This window comes from Haemaphysalis longicornis, unplaced genomic scaffold (genome assembly GCF_048455015.1).
Source record: "Haemaphysalis longicornis isolate Haplotype H1 unplaced genomic scaffold, Haemaphysalis longicornis Haplotype H1 scaffold_6, whole genome shotgun sequence".
Taxonomy (NCBI): domain Eukaryota; kingdom Metazoa; phylum Arthropoda; class Arachnida; order Ixodida; family Ixodidae; genus Haemaphysalis; species Haemaphysalis longicornis.
Genome location: NW_027526407.1, coordinates 17,692,794 through 17,703,404, shown reverse-complemented (window position 1 = coordinate 17,703,404; position 10,611 = coordinate 17,692,794). Strand labels below are relative to the sequence as shown.

General features: G+C 44.6%; 1 long non-coding RNA gene across 1 annotated transcript; it reads right to left on the bottom strand.

Moving 5' to 3' along the window:
- Positions 1 to 5,032: 5,032 nt before the first annotated feature.
- LOC144141419 (uncharacterized) lies at positions 5,033 to 10,295 on the bottom strand. The gene is made up of 2 exons (XR_013316589.1): positions 10,091 to 10,295; positions 5,033 to 5,191 (listed from the first exon to the last, which is right to left on the bottom strand). It is a non-coding gene; the product is annotated as an uncharacterized LOC144141419 (long non-coding RNA).
- Between the last annotated feature and the right edge of the window lie 316 nt (positions 10,296 to 10,611).

Genomic DNA, 10,611 nt, shown 5'->3' with positions numbered 1-10,611 from the left:
AAAAATGTAAGATTGATAACATCGCTCAAAAAGACAGCCCTCGTCAGCGTCCAAACACGCGCACCGAATGGTAAGCGTCTCCACCTGTGTACGGGCCAACCTGCGGAACATAAACTCGATGAATAATGAAGTCGGTATCTGTGCTAAAAAAACGGTTTCACTTACAAGATAGACAAGCCTATGCTTTACCAGTACCACGCCGTCTCGTACGCACTTGTCATTTTCGGGTAGCCTACGTGCTAGGCGTTGAGCTTCTCTTCGGTATCTTGGTCAGGAGGAAAGCCGATGACCACGCTTACGTTCACCGGACGTACCCAGCGGAATGCATTCTTAATGAGGAACTCACTAACTGTGTTCGTCAGATTGACCACTTGCTGCCTAATTCTTTGTGGACTTTTTGAAAAACAGGTACCGCCAGCGAAACAGAAGACTGACAAGTTAATTGCAGTCTTTGAAAGAACGCAAACACAAGCAGCATCGCGGTTTCGTCTGCTTTGTTGACTCCCTTTGCTTCTTGCCTTCTGGTATTTTACTGGTGCATATGATTCAAACACTTTCGCTTTGGATAGCCAATTTTTTTGGCCATTCGGCCAAGCGTATGCTTCAAGTCCCGTCATTGATATAGGCGTATGCCCGTTTCGCAAAACGGCAAACCACGACGCTAAACAGCACGACATCATAGACCACTTATCTCAAAAACAAGCCTGTTAGTCTCCATCAAAATGCCAACAATACTGATAATTCTTACTTGTACTACGTAGAGGGGTAGTTAAAACACACATACACGCACACACGCACTCGCACACACGCACATGCACGCACACGCACACACGCACACGCACACAGGCACACACGCACGTACCGGCACACGCACGCACACGCGCACACTCACGCACATACACGCACACGCACGCGCTTGCACACAAACAGATATAGATAATTGTATGTGTGCATTCTGTCTTGAAGAATTTCTGTTGTTTGATATCACCACATCAAAAAAGTTTGCATAAGTATTTAAGGTTTTCCCAAGGACACATTGATGTAGTCGCCAAAATATTCAACTATTTCAAACTGGTGAGCAGGTACAAAATACAGGGTCACTCCACCGCCAGCACTGGGGTTACCACCCCTTAAGATTTTTTTAAGTGCGAATGCACTTCATAAGTGAGCCTGAATCGTCCGCCGCCGTCGTCCGCATAGCAACAGCTGCGGGTGCGCGCGCTCCTCGTCTTCCTCCTCGTCTTCCCTAGCAACGGGGGGAGATGGGCTCGCGCTACTCTCCTCCTCCTCTCTCCGCTCAGTGACTGCGGGTGTTGGGCGCCTCCTCTCCATTTCGGGCGGGAGAGCTCTCGCTCGCGTAGCAGGCGCTCCGCATTCCGACGCGTGAGGGCGCTCGTGTAGCCCTCGCCGTAACGGCGGGCGCTACTCTCCTCCTCCGCTCTCTGCCCAGTGACTGCGGGTGTTGGGCGCTTCCTCTCCACTCCAAGATCACGATATCCACCATAATCGCGCAATCAACAACCGTGCATTCTCACTTACATAATCTCCCCCTCGGGGAAGTGCGAGGGAATTTTTTTTCGTATTGGTGTATTTATTTCCGAAAAGGTCAAATAAGTTCCCTCGAAGGCACAAAAGAGATTATCGGTCATGTTTGTTCGGCGAGTTAAAAAACATAGCTTGGGCGCGCTGAACTTCGCACTACCACAATGCTGCATATACCTGTCTATGTCGGCGTGTAAGTCCGGCTGAACAAGACTGTTAGACTCAGCTGCCAAAAAATTGGGGCGGCTTCGCTCTGGTGGCGCTAAGAGAGGGAAAACGCTGAAGCTGGAAGCCCAACATAACTAAATCTTTGTTCTGCTAAGTTTATGCGTAGTTATGGTTTGACACCCGGCCAAGATTTCTACGTGGTGTCGTCGTCAGCCCCACAATGATCAATGAACACTCCCTCATTAAGTATGTGAAACGTACGCGAGACCACCTGCGTTGCACTGAAGCTCGTAGTATAGCAAATTGCACAGCGGGTGACCATTTGCTACCGCCATGATGCTTCCAATCCTCATCAGGGTTCCCCACGGGAAGATGGTGTAATTTTTTGCTTTTCGTCTCCACAAGAAAGCAGCCGCCGTGGTTGGGAATCGAACCCGCGTTCCTGGATTGAGCGGCACAACGACCTAACTACTGAGACACCACGTTGGGTACTTTGTATACGTCTTTATTCCTTTGGTTTTTCTTCGTTTTACGATGGCAATTTTGTCAACAAGGAGGCTGGCACACGCCACAGGAACCCTAGAATCAGGGTTCAGCACGGCAAGTTTCCACCTGTTTTACTCACGTGTCATCACATTCAGATATCAGGCTGCACAATGTAATCAGGAACGTTTATATTTTCAACGTCGCAGTTTTGGCATTTTGTGAAGAGGGCACATTGGCCCTGATTCCGGGTTCTCCCCTTTACTAGCCAAGAATCTCCTAATTCTTTGCTAGTAACCGAAGTGCGTATATTATAAAAAAATGTAGTCAGTTTTTGTGTCACGCTGGCAAGCTAAGGATGTAGTTCTGTTGGTAGAGCACTAGGGGTAGTACGCTGCATGCCAGGAAACGTTTACTACCTAATATTAGCGGCTCCGGGAACTTTCTTACCCGGTCAACAATACGAGCTGTTACAATAACAAGGGGGCTTTTTTGTGCTTACATAGAGCTGTGATATGCCTACGCTTAAGCCACTTTAGCAAACATATTTCAGTGAAAGAACCGAAGACCGAGAAAAACAGTCCGTCCCGCGACGGGCGTAGAACAACAGCCAGGCTGGAAATTTGAAAATAGTAGTGTGATTATCGCGTATATGCTAGAAAGTATTTTAGCTAGATTTCAGATGTCACTGCATACGAATAGCAGGAGTCGTAGTTTTTCAACGTAAGCAGCCCCAATACGGCGCCCGGAGTACGCCAGGCGTGCTGTGCGCGGGTCTGCCGGTTTCTTCTAACGACTTCTGTAAGAACCAAAGCAGCACAAATCTCGAGAGTAGGCGAAATACAGGCCTTGTGGTACAGCGGACCTGTTGTAAGATTTTGGCTAAACACTACGAATGTTTTAAATATCGGCCTTTATGAGCACATGTTCCACGTTGAAGTGACACATTGTAAAGCAAAATTTTGTAGCTATACCAGCCAAAGGTTGTTTCGTGGCGTGCGGGGCCACAAACTGCTTCGGAAGCGGCGGCAGAGGGAGGGAGCCTGAGGCGGCGAGTTTCATTCATGGAGCACAGTAGAGATCGCGCAGGGAATTTACCCAGCATTCCGGGTGAGGAAGTGCCTGCTCGCCGGCGGCGGCGTCGGCTGTACGGGTCTGTCATCTGCTTTCGCGACAGTTGTTTTGTGCCTGTTTTGCTGCAGCTTCGCGTCCATTCACACGGCTTGATTAACTTGTTCGACAGCACTTCCAAGGTAGCTCGCACCTGTCGGGATTCAGTGGTCGTACCACACGCCAAGGATTAGAGTGTAGGGCGGGAAAACAAAATGTAGAGACCAGATACAGACATATGGCCGCTAGAGAAAAGCAATATTTGGCGCTCTTATTGTCACGAATGGGACTCCGTTGTCTAAATTGGTGATTACCAATTCGGTTGTGTTTTAGGAGGTATTACATATCTGCAAAGTGTCAACTGGTTTTGATAAGTAGCGATTATAAAACTTACCTCAGTTTTCTCGCAATTCCCAAACTTACTAAACTACCTAATTAAAACCGGTATGAATGGGAATCACAGAGCTCACAAGCCGAATCGTTTCGGTGTCTGCGCTCGTGTCACGCGGTGGTGCAGCCCCGAGCTAACACATTAGGAGGGCCAGGTTCCACTGTCTCACAGTTCGAAAGCCGCTTCTGTTCATTTTCTCTCACTCCCGACTCACGGCTGGGCTGCAGTGGTAGCGTGCGCCGTGTGCCTATCCGTGGCCCACGCTCCGGCGATTCCGCCGTAGACATCGTGAATTCTAGGTACCGGATATCAGAATTACTGGCTTCGCTGTTTGTTGAGCCAGGTGTAAAGCTACAACCATTGAGCCACAAAGTCACGCCTTTTGTACAGCCACGTCCGTAAAACAGAGACAATTGCTCTTCTGGATGCCTGAAAATCTAGCTTTGAGTTATTTTTTGTCCCTGTAGTTTCGTTCGGTTCTTTTAAAGGAAAGCGTTACTGTTCTCACTGAACCCGTTGGATGGTAGTACGCCCTGCAGGACAGCCAACTTTCTCTGGCCAAGATCATCACTGATCATAGGTTAACTGACGGAAAGAAAAGCTTCCGCTGGCCGCAATTGAACCTCTGTCCCTCGAGTTATGATGCGGGCGCCTATCCGATTGCTCAATTTCGACATCGTCGAAGCGAACCTAAGACCGAAATGTTACGCCTACGGACTGCACACCCAAGGGTTGCTGGGGGTATTCTAGAAAAGTGTTGAGTACCTATAGAGCAGCGCATACTCGCAGTGTGGTATGGGCCAAGCAAGAATTCCACGACAAAAAGCCCCGCGTTCAACAATTATCGTCGTTGGGCGGAGGGGTGGATTGCTGTTTTTGGCTGAGGAAACACTCCACCTAGAAATGAATTTACAAATGCAGCAACCGTAACACTTCATTCAATCATTTTAACATGATTTTATATACTGAAATGACCCAATTTGGTGTGTCGATGTTTATTTCAGCGAATCTCTTAACTGCACAAAAAAAAAGAAATGTTTGGTAACTAAGCATGGATTGTTTTTCATTAGTTTTGATACAAGAATATTCCGCATATCACGTATATCGCCCTGAAATAACATCAGCAGACCTCATGTGCACCTACTTGACAAAGTAGAGGCACGTTGCCATTTATTGAAAATGTCATTTTATTGTAGAGACAGAAACAGTTTGGTAGTCAAGAACAAGAAGTACTTTTTAGCCGTGTTCCTTGCATATACACTCCAGCACAACTTCTTGGGAGCTACGCTGGGTAGTCCACTATCATTTATTCAGCATCAAAATTTTCCCATCTCGTCAATCTGCGGCAGAACCCAAAACGGCTTCTGCACCATCCGGGTCGGCAACCACATGCTCCAGGACGGACACACTGCAGCGTGCAGAGACGCGCACCCCGCTCCCAGCACCTCCTCTCGCAGTGGTTACCGCAAGGGTACCACTTTTCACCCCTAGGGCAGCCTGTATATTAAAAAAGATTGCTTTAGCCACTTGGAATGGTAAATTGAAGAGACCACAATATATATTAAACGAGGGTCATACCACTCGGCAACTATTTCAGTGCTGCTCTCTTAGAGAATTGATATTTCTTTCATACTGAAGAAAAATTACCGTTTGCACCCCTTTACTACAGCCTTTTAAAAATGAATTTCACTTTAATGCTGAAATGCCTTCGCGCAATATTATTAAAAGGTACTGAATAACAATGTGCGCATTCGTAAAAATAAACTTTATTCTTCTTGGCGCGAAGGAATTTCCTATTACAATGAACATTATCAGGCTTCTACGATGGAATGTTGGCAGCCAACTTTGAATGTTCGTTCGTGACTATCTGGATATTCCATCAAATTTATTGCGGTTAGGTGGATTGCTGCCTACACCCTTCGTTTGCTAGACGGGTTTAACGGGAGCATTCATCTTAGGCTCAGTTTTTTTCGTGGGTTTTTATAACGACCTTTCACTTTCTGTTAGTAATAATCACTCTTTTCAACGTGGGTGACAGGAAGCTGTTATGGAAAGTGGATGCACGTGGCGACTGCGTCTTTTTACAGCCTGACATTTTCACTGTGAGTATATGGTGCCTTGAGAATAAATTAGAAATAAATATAAGCAAAGCAGTTGTAATCAGTTTAACCAGGCATTCTCCGGTGTGATATAAGACCTCACCTAAATGACTGCCTCATAAGCCAAATTTAACATGTCGGTGCACAGGACATTTTGTTCATTGAGCGCGAATCTTTCATTTTCCGCGTAGTCTTGTTGTTAAAAATTCGGGCATGTTTACACTGTATCGTGCTTTAGCTGTTTGTTTGTATGGATAGATAGCCCGAAGCTTCATTTTGTATACTTTCGGTTCAAAAACTGTAATGCAAACCAGGCAGTGAAGACTGAAAATTAACAAGCAGGTTGTGTAGCTATTTTTTATAAATTGCATGTTGATAAAAGTGTGTATTTTATTTTTATTTTTAGTTATTAACTCTCAAGGCACATGGGCATTACAAAGAGGAGTGTGGGGTCAAACACTCTACAGGCAATGCAGCAGGAGTTCGGTTACACATAAAAAACATAAATTCATATTTGAAATATGCACATCAACTACAAATACAAACAGTAACAGGAAGCGAAAAGTGAGAAGATTCATAAAACCTTCTTCAAACTTGGAAACAACGCAGCAGGATTGATACCAGACCGCGGTATACACATCTTAAACGTATGAGAAAGAAAATGCCGGTAATATGGCCACTAATAGCTAACTTAAAATTGACTGGACTAATTTTTGAAGCAATGCAGGTGGGGAGGTGGTTCCAGTCAGAGCTGCGTTTTGGAATGAATGAGTTGAAATGCCAGTTTGTCCGGCTGCTGGGTACGCCAAACAACTGATGGTCGTTTCTTGTCGAATGATAAGTGGAAGGAAAAAGCATGGAATCTTTTAGAGTTAAATTCGTGTGATGTATTTTATGACAAAGACAGAGTCATAATATTTTCCTGTGAACAGAGAGATCAACTAGGTTAAGGGTAAATGATCTCTACGAATACATGTAGAAAAAATGCCCTTAGTTAACCTGTCTAAAAGAAGGAAGAATGCAGATTTTGCATTTCTGTTTATATGGGTAAAGAATGTGATTGGCTGCAACAGTGTGACATTCTCCAGATGATTTGTGGTACCTTAAGATAATTTCAAATACTTAATGCGTTTGGTGTAAGCAAAAGATGTTCGCTTTGCAACAGGTACATGATTTGTATAATAATGTGAGGTCAGGTCTATTCATGTTTATAATTTTAACTGAAACTTGTCTTTATTATACTGGCTTTTGTAGTGTTTAGCGTCCAGTTTATTGCAACCGACGTTGTTTGGATTTCTGAGTGTTGCTTTTATGCTTTTTGTTCTTTTTCTTTTGCTCTGATTTTTTTGCAGCACGTCTAAGGCCAGGCGCTATTAGTGGGCACGCACAAATAAAGATGAATTGATTTTATTAGAATAATACCTTTTCCCTGCATTAGAACTTTGAATCTCCAGATTTAATACTTCGTTCATTCCCGCACACTTTAAGGGTATATATTATATAAGAATGTTTTGCATAAGCCTGTTTAGTGTCCGCTACAGAGTGAACATTTTCCATAGAGATACGAGACTTCTCGTATGCTGGGCCGTCTCAATGTATCTGTCAAAAGTACTTTTCGTACCCGGCAACTGAATTCGAACCACTGTTTTTCTGAACGCAAGGCGGATGCTCTACCACTACGCCACCGCAGCACCCTCTTCAATGATAAATGAACAATAACCTCGGGACAGCGCAGCGGATTGAGACAGATGGCCAGGCAGTGGAAGTGGTAAGCGATCATATCTACTTAGGCCACGTTGTGACCCCGGATCCCAATCATGAGACAGAAATAAGTAGGATAATAAGGGGGTGGAGTGCATATGGCAGGCTTTCCAAGATAATGATTGGCAGCCTACCATTGTCCCTTAAGAAGAAAGTGTTTGACGGCTGCATCTTACCAGTACTCACCTACGGGGCAGAAACTTGGAGGCTCACTAAGAGGGTACAACTTAAATTGAGGACGACTAAGCGCGTAAGAGAATGCAAGATGATGCGTGTAACATAAAGGGACAAGAAGCGAACCGGATGAATCAGGGCACCATGAGGACATATTAGTAGAAATTAGGAAGAAGAAATGGACGTGGGCCGGGTTTCCAATGCGAAGGCAAGATAACCGTTGGTCATTAAGGGTAACAGAGTGGATCACTAGAGAAGGCAAGCGGGGCAGGTTGCGGCAGAAAGTTAGATGGACACATGAGATCAAAGCGTTTGCAGGGATAAAGTGGCCGCCGTTCACGAAGGACCGAGGTAGTTGGAAAATAATGGGAGTGCCCTTTGCCCTGCAGTGGGCGTAGAAAGGCTGGTGATGACGATGATAACGTTTGTTGTCTCGTTCCTCCATAAAGCTCTCTGGAACTTAGTCATATTTCTGTGTATTTCCTTCACAACGGCAGGGTAAATCGTTTTTCACTTCGCAATATACGCCCTCACCAACAGAGTATGTTATGGGTGACTGCGAGGGACTTTCTGGCTCACGGCGGGAATACGTGGGTGTGTAGTGGGTGACTGCGAGGGTGACACGGATATTTGATGCTTCGGGTTTATCCCCCGGGTCACTAAATAAACTGGGAAGAGAGGTAACGTACGAGCCCCCTTTGGTCATAATATAAAAGTCCCAAGCATTAGGTTTTCGTCACATGTTAAGGACAAGCTATGCCTTTATGAATGTAGCAGTTATCAGAGTGATCAGGTCCTTAAACGTTTGCTGGAAGGAAGTTGAACAATGCCGTCGGAACCTATATTGAGGAGCGGAATTATTTCGGAGATAAGGTTTTATTTTGAAATATATTTATAATTTGCCTTTTAATGTTTTGAGTTGTGTTGTTGTGTGAAACTGTTTTTTCTTTATGACCTCATTGGATCTTCATCAGAATGGTGGGCTCTTCAGCGTGAGTGAAAATATATTTGTAAATGGAGCTGGAAGGCCTCCGACTGGAGTTGAACTCCTAATCTTAGGGGATCACTTTGCTTTAGGTGGTCTCCTAGCGCTGATTTTTGCAGGGCCCGATGGCACGACCTACGTTTTTTACGATGCACTAGTAGGCCCTCATATTTAGGAAACGTCATCAGAGGGTACAAACGTGGATTGCATACTTTCTTGTTTATTGTTAAATGTACCGATTCGTTGCTTCCTTGACGGTATTTGCAAAATAACTTAGCACACTACTTACCTAAGCCTGATTTGTTTTTCTTCTTTCGATTGGTAAATGCGCTTTCCGAAATAAAATTAAACATTAACAGAAAGCGAAGCGCAGAAATCAAACTATCTTGTCTACCTTCTTCGTCAGAGGTGTTAACTAAAAGTTAACATGACGCAGACTCACGTAACGTGAGCTGGAACTTCTCTTCGTTTTAATTACTAATGCTTAAGTGATTTGGTACAGGCGTTTTTTCAAAAGCGGCTTACAAGCAAATTGGATAACTTTAAAATATGTTCCCCGCAGCCGGCCTTTTAAGATAGAATGCTGAATTACACCGACCCTGTAACAATGGTGGTTTTTTAAAGCTCTCCACCTTTCGCGCCCTTGACGACCAGATACCTGCGGTACTTGAAGAGTTTATTCCGCAGCGCTTATGAACACCTAGTCAATGCAGCGTTTCGTCGCATTGCATCTCAATAGTGGAAATAGATAAGCTGTGTTACGGCTCACTGCTGACAGGCGAGTCGTTTATTTATTGATATAAATTAAGCAGTCATCCTTCAAATATCCCAGGAGGACAAAAAAGCTAGCTTCATAATTAGAATTCAAATGTGAATGAGAAAGGCTGGTCAGCAGCAATTATGTAACAATAGTCAGAAGATATAAGTTGAGAATCAAAGTAAAAAGAAGAGCACGTAGGTTCCTGTTCGCCCAAGCGGAGTTGCTAGACATAAGAAAGATAAAGAATGATCATCCCACTGGTACCACCTCACAGACTCCAATACACAAATAAAACTTCAAAACTAACATTAGGGGGACCTGTCTCTTTGCATGCAAGTGTATTATCAGTAATGCCGTATAAACTTTCGCCTATGTTGCCTAAAAAAATACCACAGGGCGCAACCTTTGGTAAAAGGCCACACAAAATTTCTTTATATTGCGGGCGCCCTGCGCCATTTTAGAGCTAGGACGATGTACTAGATTTTTTTCGGGCAAGAGATAGAATCGCGCAAGTTTTATAAGTAATGCAGCTAGCACTGAGAGTGAACACAAGGTTTGCGCTTTCATTAGAAATTTACATCTATTGGCTCGTGGCCGGCGCACTTTCTGGTACTTACGCGGAGCTTGTGAATGCTGAGGACGCCATGGCCGACCCCAAAGCCCATGTGGCGAGGCTGCAGACCCATAGGCCCAAGCGTTGTACGGATTACCCCCCATAAAGAATTGGCAGTTGGCTAAGATAATAAACGAACACGTGAATATCAAGGCCGATAAAGCCAAATGGCCGTTCATTTTTTGGTAATAATGTTAAGCAACACTTCTGAGTACCGTCGGTATTTTCAAACGCTTTTATACAATTCCGCAGCAAGAAGTAGTCTTTGTGTGCAATCGTTGACGTTTTCCTCCCGTGGAATAAACAACTGGTCTTTGTTCTTCGGAACTCAGCTGAATCCCATCGAAGCCAATTTTAGGTCGAAGGAATGGTTTCTTTAAGGCACGAGCAAAAGTGCAATGAGGTATTTTGAATGCATGTCATAAAAACAGGGGACAAAGAAGTACACCAGAGCACCTGCGGTTGCTGTTCGGAGAATGCTTTTCGACTGGCTTTTATTTATGTAAAATCTAAATATCCCAACGC